Genomic DNA, 13,879 nt, shown 5'->3' on the forward strand with positions numbered 1-13,879 from the left:
CCCAGGTCACTTATTATCTGCATAATAACTGAGCAACTGTGAAGCGTATTGTAGCCCTCTACTGCAAAAATAAGCTTTCCCCCCCTTCTTTTGATGAGGGGACATTGAGAGGTACACTTCCCTGCTTGTATTTGAGACTGGATCTCTCATAGAACTTGCAACCCGCTCACAGGTTAGATCACCTGGCCAGGGAACAACAGGGGTCTGCCTGTGTCTCCCTGCTCCATCAATACAGAGGCACATGGCCATGACCAGCTTCTAAAGAGACTGCTAGTGTCCACCTCAAGTGCTCACGCTCATACAGCAGACATTTTACCCACTGAGCCATCTTCCTAGCTTGGTCCTATGAAGTTCTAGAGCTAATGAGACCTAACTGTCCTCCGACGCTGAGAAAAGTCCTGAAAATGGCACTCTTGAAGCTTCCAGCTTTTCCTTTGGGAGTTTGGGAATTAAGGTGTTCAGTGATTTAATATTGATATTCGTAGAATCTAGCTGACAGGGACCATTAATAATTGAGCAGGTGACAGGAGTCTATGTGTTTCTGAGTGAGTGTGTATTGTAAATATTTTGGGCCCATATTGTTTAGAAACTATTCTCTGCACTTTAAGTATTATTATCTCTGCCTGTCCAGAGGCCGAGTCTAGTTATTTGGCTTAAGAGAGAAAGAATCAGTTTCCAAGGTGCTGTTTGTTGTAGAAGGGGCACGTTTGACTCTAGAATTGCCATGACATTTTCTATTTTCGTCACCTTCATATAGTGTGGCCTGTGCTGCCATTTGGACTCAAAAGCTGGGGTTTTCATCCAGGCTTTGCCATTTATGGGCTCCACACCCTTTCAGAAGGTCCTTCACTCCTTCTGGGCCTCACTTTTGTTCAACTGGGAGAGATGGTTGCCTTTTTTATTCAACATTTATCTGGCTTTGAAGAGAGAACAGGCATGGAGGTGATTGTTGATGGTTTGTCCAGCTATCCAGTGAGGTTTGTGCTGTAATGTGTGTTGATAGTCTGAATTCTGAGTTTTAGAGAACACTGTAAAACTAGAGTAAGTAAATTTGTACAAGGAATCTTGCAGTTCTCCTTGGGAGAAAGGGACAAAAATCTCAGTCCCTAATTGCAATGGCAGGTTACAGAGATCTTCATGCTGGAGTGGATGATGTGGCCCTCTAAGATGGTCTGAAGGTATCTGTCTCAGAGCTAGAATGTTCTATACTCTCTGTGAGCAATTGTGCGAGGTTCTGTCTTGTTACAAAACCTCAAAGGATTCTGCCTTGAGCTCAGGGCTAGCTTTGAGGAGTTTGGAAGGACACAAACATTGAGAGCACTTCAGCTTCATGGCATGAGTCATTCCATAAAGAACTTTTCATGGTCCCGGGAACATGGTGAGAACCTGCCCCATTTAACTGCTCTTACTTGTGATAAGACACTCATCTTTGGAAGCTTATTGATTTATTTTAATGTTTGTCTGAACAAAGGCTATTGTAGCTAAGGCTCGCCTTGAACTCCTGATTTTTCTATCTTTACCCAAGTACTGGGATTGCAGTGTACACTACATTCCGCCCAGGAAGCTTATTTATTTATTCACTTTTTGAGGGAAGTCAAGCAAAACAGAGCTACATAGACCAACTGTATCACAAGTTGCAACCCCTTTCTAGCACAAAGGGATTTTTTTTCCTAAAAAGCAATAGTTAAGGCAAGAATTTAAAAAAAAAAATCAAAATAGTTTTAAATCATATTGCATGGAATGGCTGAAGCCTGAGAGTAAACATCCAGGTTCTTCCTCATGCTTCAGGGTATCCACTGTTGCTCTTGTTCTTGTTCTTGTTTGGGGGTGGTCTCTCCCTGTACATCTCAGGGCATCCATGGTTGCTTTTGTTGTTCTTGTTTGGGGGTGGTCTCTCCCTGTACATCATCTCAGGGCATCCATGGTTGCTTTTGCTGTTCTTGTTTGGGGGTGGTCTCTCCTTGTACATCATCTCAGGGCATCCATGGTTGCTTTTGCTGTTCTTGTTTGGGGGTGGTCTCTCCCTGTACATCTCAGGGCATCCATGGTTGCTTTTGCTGTTCTCGTTTGGGGGTGGTCTCTCCCTGTACATCATCTCAGGCAGGTCTCAGTCCAGCTCCTTCAAACTCAGTCTCCTAAGAGCCAGGATTACAGACATGCCACCTCTCCTGGCTTTAAGGGATTCACTCTTTTTAATTAATTAATTAATTTGTTAACTTTACATCCCAGTTGTGGCCTCCTTCCTCTTCTCCTCCCTGTCTTCATGCTCCATTCTCAGTTGCAGTGGAACCTCTGATCACTACACCAGGAAGGAACCTTTCACCACTGGTCCTCAACCTTCCTGATGCTGCAACCCTTTGATACAGTTCCTCGTGTTATGGTGACCCCCAACCATAAACTTATTTTTTGGTGCTACTTTATAACTGTAATTTTGCTACTGTTATAATCAATAATATAAACTTGCACTTTCTGTTTGACTGCCCCCCCCACCAAGAGTTACGACCCACAGGTTCCTTTACACAAGGGAGGCTGTCCACAAGGCCTTTGTGGAACCTCAGGTTTGCTGTTCAATGCTTAGCTCCCCTGGAATCCACTCCTATGCTGAGAAGGCACTTGGAAGAGGAATTCTTGTGACTCAACCTACAGTATTCTTTTACTTAAAAAATGAATGAATCTTAACGTATGCTTGTGGTGATGCAAAGCAAGTGACCAAACGCTCCCTTCTACACATGTATGTTCCTGGGACAAAGCACAGAGAAAATCTCTTTGAGTGTGTGTCCTATGAAAGCATTTTGCCGGCTCAGAAGTTAGAAAAGAGGTTGAGACTGCAATGGAAAGAGGCCCTAGATTCTTGGAGAAAGCATTGCAGGTGGGACGCACATTCTTTCCTCTTATCAGTTTTGTGCCTCCGAAGAAGATGCAGGCTGTGCCCTTTCTCAAGAACGAAGGGAATTTCTGATCACATGCAGCTATCATTCAATAGGTAACTTTCCATTTTTCCCTTTTATAGCAGTCATCACTTCTGCCCTAGCTTCATTCTGTTGCTGTGATCAACCACTGACTAAAAGCAACTCAGAGAGGAATGGGTTTATTTGGCTTGCACTTGAGGTCATAATCCATCCCGGAGGGAAACCAAGCCAGGACCTGGAGATGAAAACCATGAAAGTATGTTGCTTACTGGATTGCTCTCTGCTGGTATTCTTTTTTTCTTTTTATCCCCCTGTCTATCTATTTATTTATTTAATCATTTTACAGTCTGACCGTAGTGGTCTCCCTCCTCTGCTCTCAGTCCTATCCCAAGTCCCCCCCAATTCCTTCCTTCCTCTTTTCTCAGAGACGGGAAGCCCCCCCCAAAGGAATACCAACCCACCCTGGCACATCAGGTTGCAGCAGAACGAAGTACATCCTCTCCCACTGAGGCCAGATGAAGCAGCTCAGCTAAGGGGAAAGGGATGCAAAGGCAGGCAACAGAGTCAGAGACAGCCCCTACTCTCATTGTTAGGGGACCCACATGAGACCAAGCTGCACATCTGCTACGTGTACAGGAGGGATAGCTCCAGCCCTTGAATGCTGTTTAATTGATGGTTCAGTCTCTGTGAGCCCCCATAGGCCCAGGTTAGTTGACCTCCTAGGTCTTCTTGTGGGGTCCTTGACCTCTCCATCTCCCTCAATCCTTCCTCCCCACTCTTCCATGCGACCCCTAGAGCTCTGTCTAGTGTGTGGCTGTGGGTCTGTGCATCTGTTTCCATCAACTGCTGGGCGAAGCCTCTCCGAAGACAGTTATGCGAGGCTCCTGTCTGCAAGCATAGCAGAGTCTTATTAATAGTGACAGGGGTTGACTCTCTCCCATCAGGTGGGTCTCCAGTTGGGCCAATCATTGGTTGCCCATTCCCTCAATCTCTGCTCCATCTTTATCCTTACACTTCTTGTAGATAAGAAAAATTTGAGGGTCAAAGGTTTCTAGGTTCACTTACATGGGAATGGTACTGCCCACAGTGGCCTGGAACCTGATATTCCAATCATGAATCTAGACAATGGCTCACAGACACGACCACAGGCCAGTCTGGTGGATAATATTTTTTCACTTGAGGCTCTTTCTCCCCAGGTGATTCTAATTTGTATAAAATCAACAATAAAAACACACAAGAACACTCACCTTGTTTCCTAAAGACATTAAGATGCTTTTTAAAAAGGATACAGTGTAGCTGGATGGGTTGGTACTCATCTATAATGCCAGCATTTGGGAGGCTGAAGCAGGAAGATCAGGAGTTCAGGGCCAACCTGGGCTAAAATAATAGTTGAAGGCTAGCTTAGGCTATATGAGGCTCTTTAAATAGATACATACATACATATCTACAGTGGACCTAGAGAAAAAGTAAAAGCTACAAGCTGAAGTTGGCTATAGAAAATGCATTCCCATGGAATAAAGTTTGTCTGTGAATGTCCTAGTGACCAGGACAAAAAGGAAATGAATCTCACCTGCTTGAAGAGAAATGAGGTTTCTTAAGGACGGCTCCTTTATGCCTCATACAGAGAACAGAAATCAATTTTCTTAGTTACTCGTTAAAAATTAATAAATTAATAAAAGGCTGTTTGGACTCTGGTGATTCAGTTTCCCTGTGCTGACTGCCACCCAATTGTACAGAGCTGCTTTGTATAATGGTCTTCGTTGGTATTTTGCCAAAGTTTAGTTCTCTAAAGGAAAAGAAATAAGTTCCAGGCCGGCATGAATCCTCACTGTTTATTGTCACTTGAATGCATGTGAACCATGGGACCCAGGGCTAGAGGTTACCTCTGATGGCCACAGGGCACAGCTCTGCTTAGCGTGTGTCTGAGAGCAAAGCTACAGGTTCCTGACAGTGACAGTATTCCCTTCCCGAAGCAAGAGAAGAAGGACACCTGTGGCATGTGGCAAGTGAGGCAGAAGAAGGGACGAATAGGGACAAGTACCTCAAAGAAGAGGCAGAAAATTTGAGGGAGGGGAAGAAAAAAATTAATGGTGATTTTATTACCTTAACTGCTTGTCACAGTTTTGCATATTTCTCTCTTTAAAAAAAAATCTCCTCATGGGTAACGTTAACAGCATGAGGGTGTGCATACAAATCCATTCCATTTTTCACTTAAGCAAGCAGCATAAAATAGGTTATTACATTTTATATTACCAGAGCGTGTGGTGTGACGTGATGTAATCTTTACTGTGCTTCAGACCTTCCATAAAGTATGTCATATGCCACCTGCCACAAGTGATGCCCTAGGAAATTAAGCAGAGAGTCCGCTTAAGGAGATTAGAGCCAGTACAGGGAGAGGACTGGCAGGGAGTGCGACCCGGGTGTGGGAGAGAGTCCAGTAAAACAGAACCAGAAGAGAAAGCGTCTGCAGGAATTTACACAGGCAAAGAGTTTAGGAGCCTTGGGGTCTGAGGACTCAATTATGCGAGTCTCAAGACAGAGCAAGTGTGCCTCCTGAGAAAAGATTTAAAAGTTTAAGTGGGTGTAAGATCTGCCTTTCACCCATGGTAAAAATACAGCAGCCACTGGTGGTGATAATAGGTGACATGACCTTGTAATTTCTCCCCTTTCCAAAGTAGTTATTTTAGAAAGTCAAGAGCTTCTCTTATCTCTTTCTTTGCATGGGAGGATGCAAACAAGAATATTAATTACGGAAGGAGATATGGTGCTTCCTTTTGATTAGGTCTCCCATGTAAACGCCTAGTTACCTGCCTCTCACTCTCACTTCCATTTTCTTTCCAGCATTCCCAGAAACCAAGAATTTCTGATTACTTAATACAACAAGAAATTCATTGAAAACATGACTTTAAAAGAAAACTCATTTCATTCTTTGCGTGTTTGAGTGTTGTGCCTGCATGTATGTATGGATCCCATGCCTGTGCCTGGTACCTGGGGATGCCAGAAGAAGACATTGGATCCCCTGGAACTAAAGTTACAGACAACTGTGAACCACCAAACACAGATGTCTGGTCATCTCTCCAGCCCCAGGTACCACAATTGTGTGTGTGTGTGTGTGTGTGTGTGTGTGTGTGGTGTATGTGTGTGTGTGCACTTGCATGTGTTTATATGTGTGTGTGTGTGTGTGTGTGTGTGTGTGTATGTATGAGATGCTTGCACTGAACCCTTCTATATTCAAGGGAAGCAAGCACTCTACTGAGCTATGCCTTCAGCCGTGAACGCATGACTTGAATGACCTCTAGGCCTGATACACCTGTTAAAAGCCTGAACAGATGGCTTTACTGCGTTGCATTGATACAGGTCATTTCCCTCCTTTGCGTCTCTGTGTTACTTCTATTCCAGAAAAAGATGGGAAAATGTATTTTGTTAAATTCTTGTAGTTTTTGCTGGCCAGATGATGAAGGTCGCAGAAATCAGGATCTTAATACATGATCACTTTTGTCTCTGATGACCTTAAAAAGCAGGGGAGGGAACCTGTCACTAACTTGCCTCCAATAATCCCTTTGCTAAGGAGGCCATAACCTTAGAAATTCAACCAATGTGACTTTTAACCATCTATAAACCTTCCTTTCACAATGAATGAATGTAGGTATCTGAAAAGACACAATGAAATTAGGGGCTATTGGTTGATTTAATTAAGCATCTGGGATTAATGAGAGGTTGGGTCCTTCCTGCAGTGATGGAGCCCCTTCTGTTGTCTAGAATTCAGCTAATGAAAGGAAACAACCATTGCATGTTTGGAATGTTCTCTTCCTCTAGCCAACACTGCAAGTCTGAGAAGCTGTTAGCTTAACTACTAAATACTGAAATCTCTAACAGTAAATATTCAGTGTAAGAATAAAGCAAAACCCTCTTTTCTATCAAAATGGGAGCACATTGTGTGTGTGTCAGGCATAGCAGGTGGGTGAACTCCAGGTGGTCGCCTTCTTCAGAACCTTCACTGGGGTTTCATAGATGTGACTGTCCCCTACCATACAGCCCAGACTGCCAACTGCCTGATGAATTGATTCAGAATTTGACTGTGAAGTGAATGTTCGGCACACAATTTTAAATCCTGAGAAACACTGGGGTGCTGAGTGACGTGGATCCACCTAAAGGATCTGATGGGGATGTCACATGGTGACCAAAGCCCTGGAATTCTGGGCACATCTGGATTTGCCTGTTGACTCAGATCCTTTCCTTTGGAGTTCTGATGGCACCATCCCTATGAGGGAGTCGCTGGCTCTTTCTCCTAGGTTAAGAGACTTTCTCCTTCACTAAATTGTGGTTTTTAGAACCTTTATCTTGGGCTCTGAAGAGCTGCCTCCATGGTTAGGAGCACTTGCTGCAAAATCAGTAATCTGGGTACCCAGTGCTTTCCTGTGGCTCCAGCTGCAAGGTGGATAGAGATGGGAGGACTGCTGGGCCTTGCTAGGTTCTGGCTTGGCAGAGAAAATGTGTTCAGAGAGAGACTCTGCCTCAAAGGAATAAACAGAGAGTAATAGAGGACACCCATCCCAATTTTTGGCCTCCACGTGCATACATAGTGACACACATTGTACCCAGGTACACGTAAGCTCACATACACAAACATACACATACAAACAAATAAATAAACACCCGCTTTCTAGAACCTTTATCTTTGTTCTTTGTTCTTCCTTTACTTTGGGTACTTAAACCTTTGATGGAGGGATCCCCTGTCATCTTACCCCAAGGCTCACGAGTAGCCCTATAAATGGCTTTTTTGTCTTCTTCTTCTTCTTCTCCTTCTTCTTCTCCTCCTCCTCCTCCTCCTCCTCCTCCTCCTTCTTCTTCTTCTCATAGTCTTTCCTCTCATCTCCTGACAAACCATACTCCATCTTTTCTGCTCTCCTCGACCCTCTTTACTTTTCATTTTGGAGGGTCTAGTCTTTTCCTTTTCATACATTAAAAAAAATTAGAGCAAAGCACACAACACTTATAACTAACATTTTAAAGTCCAATTTTATTTTGTGATGATAAAATGCTGTAAGTGAAATCAAAGGTTAAAAATAATTTTACTACACATACATGCACACACACACACACACACTCATGCACACTCACACACACACACTCATGCACGCACACACACATGCACTCACCCCATTTGTTCAGAGGACAACCCTCGGAAGTTGGGAATTAAATTCACATTGTGAGGCTTGGAGGGAGGGTGCTTTTCCCTTTGAAGCCATCTGGCTATCCCTCAAACCTTTTTGATGCATTTACATTTCAGTCTGTTCATCTTCCTCTTTCTAGAGGTTACTACATAGCAAATGTCTCAGGAAGCTACATGATTCTCCATGTCTCTTGTCTGCCAGTGCAGTTATGTCAGCATCTGCTTGACGAAAGGATGCTTTCTTGCTCTGGGTTATTAAATCAAGAGATAGTTTGAGGACCACTAATCCACAATGCTCTGAAACTGGTAACAGTTTTTGTCCAATGCATTTTAGATAAGGGATGCTCAACCCATGTACTAGGTGATCCAGAAAAAAATGTAATAAATGCCTCTTATAGAAATAGTACAAAGATCCCTATTTGCAGATGATATGATAGTGTACTTAAGTGACCCTCAAATTCCACCAGAGAACTCCTACAGCTGATAAACACCTTCAGCAAATTGGCTGGATACAAAATTAACTCAAAAAAGTCTGTAGCCTTCCTATACACAAATGACAAGCTTGCAGAAGAAAAAATTAGGAAAACCACACCCTTCACATTAGCCACAAGCAATATAAAATATTTAGGAGTTACTCTAACTAAGCAAATGAAGGACTTGTTTGAAAAAAATTTCAAAACTCTGAAGAAAGAGATTGAAGATGACATGAGAAGATGGAATGATCTTCCTTGCTCATGGATCGGGAGAATTAACATAGTAAAAATGGCCATCCTACCAAAAGCAATCTACAGATTCAATGCAATCCCTATCAAAATACCTACACAATTTTTTAAAGACATTGAAAGTTCAATTCTGAACTTCATATGGAAAAACAAAAAACCCAGAATAGCTAAAACAATCTTGTACAATAAAAGATCCTCTGGAGGAGTCTCCATACCTGATCTCAAACTGTACTATAAAGCAATAGTAATTAAAACAGCATAGGACTGGCACAGCAACAGGCTGGTTGATCAGTGGAATCGAATTGAAGACCCAGATATGAATCCACACACATATGGTCATTTGATTTTTGACAAAGAAGCCAAATCCATTCAATGGAAAAAGGCTAGCATCTTCAACAAATGGTGCTGGTCTAACTGGAGGTCTATGTGTAAAAGAATGCAACTGGACCCATATTTGTCACCTTGCACAAAACTCGAATACAAGTGGATCAAAGACCTCAACATAAAACCAGAGACACTAAGTCAGTTAGAAGAAAAAGTGGGGAAGAGCCTGGAACATATTGGCATAGGAGAAAACTTCCTGAACAGAACACCAACAGCCCAGGCCTTAATGTCAACAATTAATAAATGGGACCTATGAGGCTGAGAAGCTTCTGTAAGGCAGGAGACACTGTCAAGAGAACAAAGTGACAGCCTATAGACTGGGAAAAGATCTTCACCAACCCTACATTTGACAAAGGTCTAATATCCAAAATATATAAAGAACTCAAGAAATTAAACACCACCAAAACAAATAACCCAATTGAGAAATGGGGCTTAGAACTAAACAGAGAATTCTCAACAAAGGAATATCAAATGGCTAAGAAACACTTAAAGAAATGCTCAACCTCCTTAGTCATCAGGGAAATGCAAATCAAAACGACTCTGAGATTCCATCTTACTCCCATCAGAATGGCTAAGATCAAAAATTCAAGCGACACCACATGCTGGCAAGGATGTGGAGAAAGAGGAACACTCCTTCATTGCTGGTGGGAATGCTAACTAGTACAGCCACTTTGGAAATCTATCTGGTGCTATCTCAGAAAACTGGGAACAGGGCTTCCTCAAGACCCAGCTATTCCACTCCTTGGAATATACCCAGAAGATGCTCCAGCACACAACAAGAAAATTTGCTCAACCATGTTCATAGCAGCCTTATTCATAATAGCCAGAACATGGAAACAGCCTAAGTATCCCTCAATAGAAGAATGGATAAAGAAACTGTGGTACATATACACTATGGAATACTACTCAGCTATTAAAAACAAGGAATTCCCGAAATTTGTGGATAAATGGATTGAGCTAGAAATGATCATAATGAGTGAGTTAACCCAGAAGCAGAAAGACTCAAATGGTATATACTCACTTATATCTGCATACTAGCCCAAGGGGCATGTCCCATGAAAGCCTTCACTTACCAGGAAACTGGGACAGAGGGGAGGACATCCTATTGGGACTCTAGATGAGAGAAGCATGGGAGAATAGCAAAGTAGAAGGATCCAGAGGGTCCTAGAAACCTACAAGTAGAACATTATGATAGGCAGATTTGGGCCCAGAGGTCCTGCTCAAACTAAGGCACCAGCCAAGGACAATACAGACGGTAAACCTTAAACCCCTACCCAGATCTAGCCAATGGACAGAACATTCTCCACAGTTGTGTGGAGAGTGGGGTATGACTTTCACACGAACTCTGGTGCCTCATATTTGACCATGTCCCCTGGAGGAGGAGACCTGGTGGCACTCAGAGGAAGGACAGCAGGTTACCAAGAAGAGACTTGATACCCTATAAGCATATACAGGGAGAGGAAATCCCCCTCAGGCACAGTCATAGGGGAGGGGAATAAGGGGAAAATGGGAGGGAGGGAAGAATGGGAGGATACAAGGGATGGGATAACCATTGAGATGTAACAAGAATAAATTAATAAAAAATTTTTTAAAAAAGAAATAGTACAGAGAGTAAGTAGATTGGGCAAACTGGTGGGAAATATTCAGATTTAGGACATTTAAGCAATGCATCCAGGCTTGTCCATGCCTGAATCTGTGTTTCCTGCTAGGATTCTGTCTTTGAGAGCTCCTCAGTATGAGCAGCTCGATTTCCAGTGAGTGCTCCAAATTTCTCCAGATTTCCTGGACAAGCTGACTTGGATCCACAATGGTCCAGACACTATGATGATTTGTTTGTTTGTTTGTTTGTTTTTGTCCTCTTTATTGTTGCTGCTTCCCCCATAGTTTAGTGTCTGCATCAGAGTTATTGGTCTCGTGGCTGTGTCCCATATTCTCAGGCCACATTGTGGTTGGGTTCTCATGGTCTTAAGGTATCATCTTTACTACATCTTAAAGTACAAACTACCATCTCCCGTCTCCTCTTGTCTAATTGAAGTCTCTGAACAATGGCTTCTCAGCAAGTCCTCATTCTCTTCCACTAGTGCAAGCTCGGACCCAGGTAGAGGCCGCTGCTCATCCGGCTAATATTTGGCCAGCTTTCCACAGCCCTTCCTTTATTGCTATCTTCCACATCTCTGGGAATAAATGCAGACCCTAGAGGCAAGGCACTAAACACATGACAGGGATCCTAAAGCCTAAGATGTCAGCATCAATTCCAGCGGTCAAACTGTTGCCTGGATGCAGCTCCTGGAGTCTAGAGTCTCTCTTGGGATTGCTTGAAGCCCCTGCTTCCCAGGGCTTCAGGTGTCCTTGACTGTGACATGGACCACAAGATGGTCACTGCCAGGTTAGCACTGAGGATGTGATGGAACCTTCTCCCCAGGTCTCTCTTCTGCACTGTAACACATGCACCCTGGTTAGTCTGCAGGCTCCTTTACAAGCATCTGCTTGCTTTGCTTCCTCCAACTCTTTGCTTCCTTCCATCACTCTTTTCTTCGCCGTGACTTATGGGTCGGCTGGACTTTCTCACACAGTGTCTGGTCAACTTGTTCTCGCAGCTAGTGAATTGTAGGGATACATAAATGGAGAAACGGAAAATATTGATCAGCCTTGTATAAAGCCTGCCAAAACTGTCTCCAGCTCTTCTCACTTTCATCAGACACCGGGGAAATAAACCGATGAGTCATGGGCTCCGACAGGCATCTGGAATTCAGGACTCATGCTCCACTTAGTGTCTGCTATCAGTGGAGAGGGTCTCAACGTCTATAAAAAGGCAGTGTTCCCAAAGAACAACTCTATTTTTGCATATTCCATTTTTAGCTTTTTTGGTACTATGTCCCCCAGTGATTAACTGGTGGTTTGTGAGAAAGAGTATTTGATCCATTTTCTCTCTGCACTGTGAAGCCTTCTTTCTCAAGGTTAAGTTATAACATTAGCAGCCTTTCTTACCTGTTCCTTTTCCAGCCTTTTGAAGGGAAATAAACAAAGTGACGTCATAGATCAGACAGAGAAAGATGAAGTGAGTTACTTCCCATACTCCAAAGAAGATACTCAAAGTGTTTATTTCCAGCCAGACTTCTCAGTAAGTGACCCTTGTTGGCAGGAATATTGGGTCAGATGTCACTGGGGCATCTGGATATGTGGTTTCTTTGTTGACTCCAGAAATTACCGGCTCAGGGACCTTAGGTCACTCATTGAACCCCTTCGAGTTTCAGTTGTTGTCACATGCAATATGGGGTAGAAAGTGGGGTGAGACAAAGCTGTCTGAGGATTTGGGGAAACGTAACAAGTGCTTAGCACAGAATTGCAGCCATAACTGACTACAGTTGCGGTTCCTCTGCCTGCCGTCTACAGTGATTCAGAACACAGCCTTGTCATAGGGCTACATGGGTCTGGTCTTGGCTCCACCCACTCTTGTATGTCACTGGGGCAAAACGCTTTCCCCATTCTTATGTTTCTGTATCTCAGACGTAATGATGACCATGCTAGGAGGAAAGACCCTAGCATCTAAGATTTCACTTACATAAACCAAATAGCCACATGCATCACGAATAAAGGACGAACATTTATGAACACTTTACTCTGACTTCATCACAACTCTTCCCCGCAGCCCAGAAATTCAGCAATGTTTTAACATTTCTGCTGTTGTTTGATGTTATTTGTTTAGGTTTTTGAGACAGAGTCTCTCTATGTAGCCCTGGATGTTCTGGAACTCACTATGTAGGCCATGCTGGCCTTGAATTGACAGAGATCTACCTGTCTCCGCCTCCCAAATGCTAGGATTAAAAGAACACTCTAATATTTTGATTTCAGAGAAACAGCTAGTAATCATTTTATAATAACCAACAACATTTGACACTCCTTTTTTGCTTGTTCTTGCATTTAGCTAAAACTTTAAATGAACTTGGATGTGAACATGTTTTGTTTTAATCCCAGGTGTGAGCTAAGAGGCTGCTTCACAGAAGAGGATTATGATTTGCCTCATGCACTAGCAGGGGCCTGGTCTTTGCCAGCTGCCAGATAGTGTAATGCTGGGGACTCTGGACAGGGCCTGTGGCAGCTGCAGCTCCCTCTGCGGTGGCATCTGCTACTGGTTTGTCCAATTGCTGCTTTTCCTGTTGCTTTTGCTATTGCTGGATTACTAGATTGCTGGATTACCAGAATGCTGGATTCTGGTTTGCTGGTTTGCGGAACAACTGGGTATTCTGATGACAAAGATTGGACTTGTCTCAAGGAACTCTACATCCCTAATCAGCAGGAACTAGCCTATGGAGGTTGACACCCTTGCCCCCTATAATCTTCTCTCCTACCTAGTGTTGGGGGGCTGGAAGGGATTTAGGGAGGAATAAGGGTTGGAAGGGAGGTAGAAGTATAAGAGCCCAATAAAATAGATTTAAAAATTGGCCAACAGACGTCTGTCCTGTAAGAAGGGATGCTAATGTCCTATAAGGAGAAATGCTGACATCCTGTAAGGAGGGATGCTAATGTCCTATAAGGAGAAATGCTGACATCCTGTAAGGAGGGATGCTGGTGGAGAAGAGGTATGTTGGTGCTCTGTAAGGAGGGACGCCGCTGGTTCAATCAGACACAGAAGGTTCTTTGTGCTAGGGTTCTAGTATCCATCTCTTTTCTCCTTCCAAAATGTGAGCATA

General features: G+C 43.3%; 1 long non-coding RNA gene across 1 annotated transcript in view; it reads left to right on the plus strand.

Annotated features, from left to right (window-relative positions):
• The first annotated feature begins 2,737 nt into the window (after positions 1-2,737).
• Positions 2,738-13,879, plus strand: part of LOC311608119 — a 176,152-nt gene continuing 165,010 nt past the window's right edge. Inside the window, exons 1-2 of the long non-coding RNA XR_014782839.1 lie at positions 2,738-2,869; positions 3,014-3,165. This is a non-coding gene — a long non-coding RNA (uncharacterized lncRNA). The remainder of the gene's footprint in view (positions 2,870-3,013; positions 3,166-13,879) is intronic.

The sequence above is a fragment of the Acomys minous genome (assembly GCF_964271855.1).
Source record: "Acomys minous genome assembly, chromosome: 2".
NCBI classification, from domain to species: Eukaryota; Metazoa; Chordata; class Mammalia; order Rodentia; family Muridae; genus Acomys; species Acomys minous.